The sequence below is a fragment of the Uloborus diversus genome, chromosome 6 (assembly GCF_026930045.1).
Source record: "Uloborus diversus isolate 005 chromosome 6, Udiv.v.3.1, whole genome shotgun sequence".
NCBI classification, from domain to species: Eukaryota; Metazoa; Arthropoda; class Arachnida; order Araneae; family Uloboridae; genus Uloborus; species Uloborus diversus.
The window spans coordinates 54,794,077-54,802,675 of NC_072736.1; the positions used below are offsets into that span (position 1 = coordinate 54,794,077).

General features: G+C 30.8%; 1 protein-coding gene across 1 annotated transcript in view; it reads right to left on the reverse strand.

Moving 5' to 3' along the window:
* The window catches only part of LOC129224105 (regulator of nonsense transcripts 1-like), a 368,488-nt gene that overhangs the window by 299,733 nt on the left and 60,156 nt on the right, over nt 1-8,599 (reverse strand). The window lies entirely within an intron of this gene.

An 8,599-nucleotide genomic window follows, 5' to 3' on the forward strand; every position in this document is an offset into this window, starting at 1 on the left:
CAACTCGAAGATTGAAGGCTATAAGGCAATAACACTTACTGAAAATAGACTGATATGGTCTCTTGTCTGCCCTGGGTCTGTTATGCATTTGTGCTTAAAAAACTAGCCATAAATTCTATGAAGTAAACCGATATCTGCATGTGATAAACACATATTTCTCTCCTTCTCTCTCTCTCTGTTTTTTTTTTTTTTTTTTTCATTTTTCACTACTTTCTCATTTGGAAAAGGTGTTTTATTTATAGCAATTTTTTCACAATATATTAATTTTCTTTTTTCTTTCTTTCATAGCATATTTTTAAGTCCTTTTAAAATAATTTAAAGAAAAGTAGGCTTAAAAAACTTTTATCATTCTTAAATCAATTTAGAGAATAAAGAACTGTTTTTTTTTTATGGCCAAATCAATTTATTGTGCTAAAACATTTTACAAATTACTTCTATGTATAGATTTTAACTATTTTAATATAGCATACAAGAATTTATCTCTGCTAGAAAAAAGGAACAAAAAATTCAGTCTAAGCTCCTTCAGCAGACAAGTAGAATTTCAGAAGTAAGTTTAATGTATTTTTTGTTTTTCTATTTTTAGTAATGTAACTGCAGCTTATTTAAAGAACCGCATAAAATGTATTTTTTAAACTTTCATATCAAAGTAATTGTGTGTGTGTGTTTTTTATTATTATTATTATTACAAGGTTTCTAGTATAGTGTGCTTTGACTCCTTTTCTCTTTCCTAGTTCCTGAGAGCTTTTTTTTTTTTTTTAATTCATTAAACATTGAAAAAGGAAAACATTTTCAAATATCACCTCTTTAGATACAATAATGTATCTTGCATTATTGTATCTAAATATTAATGAATGTAACACAAATAAGTCCTTCAATGAGCAGGTAAAAAAGGTCACTATTATTAAGCTGAGTCGTGCAAGATTTTAGTCATTTCTTGTCAACTGACCTTGTCATATCCACCCGACCATCTCCAATTTGAACCAAATTTTATAGCGATGCCTTGAAACTAGCCTATAAAATTTTTCAGCTTCTAAAACCCAAATCCTGAGCATCTAGGGTCAATTAAAAAAAGGGGGGCTTCAAAATAAGCGCTCAGCTTTGTGAAACAAATTGCCATGTTTAGGCTCCCTCATTGGAGCCCTCTCTAAAAGGTTCTCCAAATTGGAGATGGTTGGATAGGGACCACCGGGTTCCGTGACATGGAATGGATCTATGATGTTTAGTTTTTAATATAAACTTACTAGCATCTAGTCAATAGCCTCTTAATTAGCTAAAAGTGCAAATAGTGGTACCTTTTTAACATTAAAGTTGATTTTGAAAATCATAATATGCCTCTCTCATCTGATGAAATAGATATGAAAAAATAAATCAACGAACAAGTAAAGTAGTAGCACCTTTTAAACAATGCAGCTAATAAACTTTTTTCGTAAAAAAAATCTTCCACCATTTTCAAAAAAAAAAAAAAAAAAAGTAAAAATAAAAAGTACATCAAAGTAAAGTTTTAGTTAATTAATTAATTTTTTTAAATGGTTTCTTGCTCTTTCTTTTTGCCAAAAATAAAATGTTCTGTCTCATTACCAAAAAATATTAATAAACATACTTTAGAAAATAAATTATAGAATTCTTAAATAAGTTTTATGAAAATGATTTGTGCAGCTTTTTCTGTCTGATTAAAAAATAAAGCACTCCAAATTTCCTTTTAATTCCTATAGTCAAAAATAAATTTAATCAATTTAAACTTTAGAATAATAATAAAAACAATTCATCTCAACAATCATCATTTCACAATATAAACCTGGGATACGGAAGTGGAGTCATATATGGAATTGAAGTGAAACTGATTTTGGAGTATAGCAGTGAAACTCAGGAGTAGATAGCCAGTCGTTTTCCTTCCGACTCTGTATTTCCGCCAAGGCTGCGTCATCATAGTCAAAGTCAGATTGACTTTTGGGTTCAGGAGTGGGGTGTAATATAAAAAAAAAATCTACTGTCATTACTTCTATATATTTCTTTAACATTTTAGTAGTATTTATAAATTTACTTGGTGTCTTTCAAAAATTTACAACTTGTAAACCATGTTGTGATTAAAGTAATTCTCACACAAAAATTTTGATGAATGTAGTTGTGATAAAATTTAAACATATTTATTTTAATTTCAGGATGAACATTCAATAACCAAACCACAGGAACCTAATGTGGATGATAAAGCAATTCATGTTGCCCAAAAAAATGCCGATAGTTGTATTGTGGTTAAAGATAATGTACAAGATGATAAATCTTTACCTGAAGCAAAATGTGAATATGAGAAGAAGTGTGAACAGTTTTACAATAAGAATAAGTTACGGAAATTATCTATTTTTGGAAGATCATTATCTTTTGAAAGTGTTTTTGACTTAAAATATACTTTGGCAAATAAAAAGGAACTTCCTGTAAAAATTATTAGTAAATCTGAAAGTTTTCTGTCTCAGGCTAAAAAAGCAGATGCTAATAAAACTCTTTTGGAAAGTGAGTATTTTTTGTACTGCTTTTTTATATGCTTAATGATTATTATCATTTTTTATTTATCTTGGAATAATGCTGATTTAAAAAGAAGAGTATTGATTTCAACATTATAATTAATACGCGTTTGAGCCTTTTATCTAAGTATGAAAGAAAATTTTTCAGCAAAACAGTTCATGTTATTATATTTATATTATTTAAAGCAATGGAGTAAAATGAATATCACTTTTCTGCAGATGAGTACAGCATTTCAAGTAGTGATTCGAGTAATACTTATGGTGTTACACCAGGCATTTATGCTGGACTAAAAGTATCAGAACCTGAAGATGATGAATCATACGTTATTTGTCATAAAGGTAGTTTTTTACTATTTTTTCAAATGTCTACCTTATCAAATTGATTATTTCAATGAGTATTGTTCAACTTTATTTCAGCTTAGCTTAAATTTCTATTTAAAGAATATTTCTTTCCTTTGTTACAGAAAGCATCAAGGAAGATACTGCTGTTACAGTAAGAAAACGCCATGAGCGCTCTAAATCGGATGCAGAAACACTTTCAAATCCAAACAGATTGTCGTTAGACAAACCAGGTTTGTTTGTTGGATTTTTTAATACTGATATGAAAGTTTGTGTATTCATATATTACAGCTCTACTCAACCTATTGTCTATGTGTTGCTAGTGGCATACCAAGCCTTTCTGCATCAATAAACTTAACAGACAATAACCTACACATATTTTGTGTGTTGATACACCTTGAAAAGCACATTCCCTGCTCACATCATCTTCTTCTTCTTCAAGTGGCACTACAGCCTGTTATGGACCTTGGCCTGATCCACAATTTTGCTCCAGACCGCCCTCCTCCCTCCATCTGCGGATCTTCATTGTTTCCAGGTTTGCAAGAACATCATCCAACCAACACTTTCTAGGTTGTCCTCTGGTCCTGGTTCCCATAGGTTTCCATTTCAGGATCTTTTTCAGTCTAAAATTGTCTGTTTGCTCAATGTGAACAAGCCATGAAAGACGGTGGGTTTTTATAAAGTGAACTATATTTTTTCCTTTAAGGATATTCTCAATTTCAATATTAGTTCTTACTCTCCACTGATCACCCACCTTCAAAGGACCAGTGATTCTATGTATGACTATTCGCTCAAAAATCAGTAGGTCTTCTTCATCGGGTCCAGGTTTCACTTCCATATGCACAATTGGTCGGATGATTGCTTTATATAGTCTGTATTTTAATGATTTCGACAGCAATTTACTTTTCAGAAGGTAGCTGTATAGAAAATATGCCCGGTTTCCTTTTATTATTCTAGCCTGTATATCTTTGGTGTTACTTCCAGAGTCTGTGATATTGGAGCCTAGATAAGTGAAACTGTGCACCCTTTCGAAGTCATAATGATCAACAGAAAGTTTCTCTAACTGATCATTTGCAGTTATGCCTCTTTCCATGAATTTTGTTTTCCCCGCATTAATTTCAAGCCCTCCCTCTGCAGCATCGTTGATTAAACGTTTAATGATAGATATCAATGTTGATCTTCTTCTACATAATGTTACCCAGTTTCCTGCTCACATGTGAATGCAAATAAATTATCATTGAAAAGGGCTGTTTGTTATATAAATTCAGCAACACGTTTGAAAAAAGATTAGTTTATAATACTCATTCATTTTCAATGTAGCTGCCTTAGTGAAACAGTCATGTTTTATGACCTAAAATAAATTGAGTCTAAAGTGAGGTTTAACTGCTTTTTATTTTCTAGACGTTTTTAAGCAGTACTAATTGCAGTGATGTTTTTCTTTAATGGTTTTTAATGTTCTTGAAAAATGATTTAAGCTGTCAAAGTTTAGTTTAATAGAGCACCAGTTAGTTACTTAATGCATTGAATCTTAATTCCTTTTTTCCCCTTAAATTACTTTTAGTGTTGAATAAATAAAAATCAAAGTAATTAAAACAGAAATAAAGCAAAAAACTGTTAATTTTATTGTTCATTCCTGTTATATTCCTGTTGCATTTAATTACATAGATTTTCCAGTTTTTAATTCTTGTATGAAGGTAAGCTAATGTACTCTCTACTTTCAGGTTATGTATATAGCACTAGGAAATTATTATTGTAATTTCTTTCAGAAGTTATTGTGGAAATGAAATGAGTAAGAGAAAATAATACAACTCAGCGGAAACATGCAATACTGTTTCTTTATTGTTTAGAAAACTGAAACATGGAAAATTGTGTTCACCAATAGCCCATTATTCTGCTGAACTATTTTAGTAGTAGCATGATTTACTACTACTACCAATGATTGGACACTTTTACTTTCTTGTATTGTTTGAGTAGCTTTCCATGAATTTCAATGTAGTATAAGTTTCATCTAAATTAAACTGAACTTTGCTATATCAAAATAATCAAACAGATAAACTTTCAAAAAGCTTTTTGTTTATTTGTTTTTTTTTTCTATTACCTCTTTTTCTTTTCATATTTTTTTTCTTTTATCTACCTCATAAAAATGTCATGTATTTTAAAGGTTAGTCACTTAATAACCTTGCCCTACAGTGTCTGTCTTTGTCATCAAAATGAATAAATATACTTTGAATAAATTAAGTATACATAGTTACCATTTATGCATAAACTTAATTTTTAACTTAGTGAACACTTCTTTTTGCAGCTATTAGTTGTGTTTTCAAAGTCAAGGTAGGTTTGTTTCTCCTCATGAGAGTAAGAATAAGTGGCAGATTTCAGGTCAGTCTTTGAACAGCATGAAGCTAAATTCAACCAGACGTAATATTTCGCACATAATGGAAAGCAGAAAATTGTTTTTTTTTTTTTTTTTTTTTTTTTTTTTTTTTTTTTTTTTTAAGATGAGGCATAGCACTACATTGTGTTTGTTTTGCCAAGATTTAGTTTGTTATTGGACCCGGTTTCATGGTCAACAGGATTTCACACTGATACTATAATTTTCGTGATGCGCAGAAAATATTTACTGTTACTTAGCTTGTTTCTTAAAAAAATTCCTAATAACTTTATTGCACTCATCTACTTGTTTTGACTGCCGCTTTCTCAAAATTTGGAAAATTAACATCTTCATCTTCAGAATAATTTTAATTAGAGTTTTACACATTTTATTTGCTTCTTTATTTACGTACTTCAAAATTAACAATTTTGTATATCTTTGTGCGCAAAAAAAAGAACTTTTGCTTGTATGCTATTTTGTATTTTATAGATGGAAATAAACCAGAAAAAAAAGAAAGAACTGTCAAATCTATGTTGAGCCAGCTTTTATCAAGCTCTTCTGATAATCCAATTGAGAATCCATTTTCCTCTTCTGAGCATTTACTCCTACCTCAGAACCCTAAGGTAAATTTATTTCTGCTTCATAAATTTTCCATGTTAAGCGTTCAATGGAACTATAACTTGTGCTGAAGAAGATTTAATTAAAAACAAAATAGTTATACCTGTTTTATATATGTAAGAAAAAATGCATCCAAAATCTGTTGTTTGTTTTGCCTAGATTTCTAAATTTTGATCTTTATTACTCTTTAAGTTGAGTTATGTTTTATATTGTTATGCTAAGACTGTCTTGTAGTAAAATTCCCACATGGTAATCATTGATTTTAGTTCTTTTGGCTGGGCATAGTCGATAGAAATGAGAATAGCCAAAAACATTTAACCCAAATACAATTAATGAACTTCACCATTAACATCTACCAACTGCCAACTCACACCTTCCTCCAAGCACATAGGCTGCTCTCTGATTCGCGGTGACCAGGGACGCCCTGAACTTCCTTGCCCTGACTTTTGCCCCGAACTTTGAAAATTCTCAATTTGAAAAATGAGGCCCCAAATTTCTCCAAAAGATAATAGCTTTGCTAAATAGAACTTCAAATTTCACCAAATGATGATGATTTTGCTGAATGGTGATAATTTTGCCGAATAGAACCCTAAATTTTTTCGAATGATGATGATTTTGTGGTATACAGAAATTGTTGAAAGGTGAAAGTGACCTCCCATTGGGGCACCCCTGGCCACGACGTCAATCGTGTCAGACAGGGCCCAGCCGACGTGCACAAAACCAATTTGCGTGGGAACTGGTCCTACCACTTCTCAAGTAGTCAACAGTTTTGAGGAGTGTTAATTGCCAGAAGTGGAAGTTGCCAGCCAGTTGGGCTAAATAACAAAAATGATAACTGCAAAGCAGAAAGCACATTGTGTATTACGCTTAGCCAAATTAAAATCAACGATAACCTTACAAAGAAATGTTTGCTAGATGTATCATAAAGATTCACCAGTCAGTTTTAATGGATCTTTATGGTCTAAAACTTCGCTGCATGGTTATCAGTGATTTTCTTTCAGCTAGAAATAATAAACACTACGCTTTCTCCCTTGCAGTTGCCACTTTCATTTTTTTAGCCCAATTGGCTATCGACTAGCACTCTCTACTTCAGGCAATTATGCTCATCAAAAACTTGTAGAGTTTTTCATTCTTTTGCAGCATACTGTGTTTTATCCCAACTGTTAGAAATTTCGTTATTACCGTTTAAAATGGTATTGATCTCATTAGATAATGCTTTGTGTTAGGCGTATGTTATGAAACATAAATTTCACTTTGGGCAGAATTAAGTTATTTATTCATTGATTGTGTGTTAAAAGCTCTAATTCTAATGAAGTTTTTGCTTGCATTTAAAAATAAGTGAAAATTATCATAATTGTGTATTCATGTAATAATTGTCAATAAAATATTGATGCCATTATTAATGTATTGACTAAAAACTGCAAAGTACAATAAGCTTCATTTGTGAAATTTATCTAGTAAACCTGAATTTTAGTTAAATTTAGCTAATGTTGAAACAGAAGCTGTTGTAAAATTTTTGCAATAATTTGATTGTGAAGTGGAACTACTTGATTTTTTTCACACTATTAATGTTTTGAAAATCTTTATAGTTACTCTTTTAATCTATATTTTACTTAGAATAATCTTATGTTAGTTTTAGGTGATAGTTACATTACTTAACATTAGTAAATGCTTTTAACTTCTAGCTTCCAATCGTTGTTTATGAAGATAAACCCAGCTCCATAATAGCTTACACTTTAGCTTCGAATGATTATGAACAAAAGTTACAAGAACTGAAACTTAATCTCGCCAGTAATGTAAATGTATCTCAAAAGGATAGTTTAACATCAAGCCCTTTGCTGAAACACCGACCCAACTCTAAAAATCTAAATGAAAATTCAATGCAATTGGAACCACATCTTTCAAGTGATGATATGTTCGGTAAGTTTTTTTGTTGTTGTTTAAAATGCAAGAATCCCTTTATTAGTGCAAAAATACACTCTTCTTTATCTGTATACTAGCTGCATTGCCCGGTCTACCTTGAGAAAAAAAATTGTGTCAAGTGACGTATTTTCAACAATCAGGCTTAAATAAATAAATAAAAAAAAACGTGCAAAATTTCCCTTCCAAACAATGATGACAGGTATTAAAATACTTTTAAGAAATTAAATCGAGAAAGAAGGATTTAAAAAGCGTAACCATGGGAACACAAAATAAAATAATTTTAAGGAATTAAAATGAGAAAGAAAATGGTTAACAATTTGAATGAGTATGAGATATTTTGAACTTGATTTAAAAAGGGTTGTAACTTTTTTCCTTTGGAGATAGAAGCTCAGTTTTTCAACCATAGGTCGAGAGAGATCAGGAGTAGAAAATGTCGCTTTTTCCAATGGTGTCAAAAAGAAAACTGTGGGACAATTCCTTCACTTTTTACTGATTTTTTCAATGAAGAAAGTAGTGCCTAAATTTCAGCTAAGCCTAAAAAAATTCAAGCTAAAAACACAAATAACTCCTGCCGTAATTAAGTTCGAACATTGAAACAAATTGCGTAGAACTAGGAAAATTTTATTCTTTCCAACAATATGTAATATTAATATGTGAAAGTAATTTTTCACCCCCATTATCAGGATTTTATGTGAAAATTGGGCCTAAATTGAAATAAAAAAAGAACTATTCATCAATTTTTTTTTTTTTTTTTTTTTGAACTGGTCTGCAAACCTTTTCAGACTGAAAAAAAGATACTGTGAAAATTTCAGCGAAATCGGCCGGGTAGTGCTCG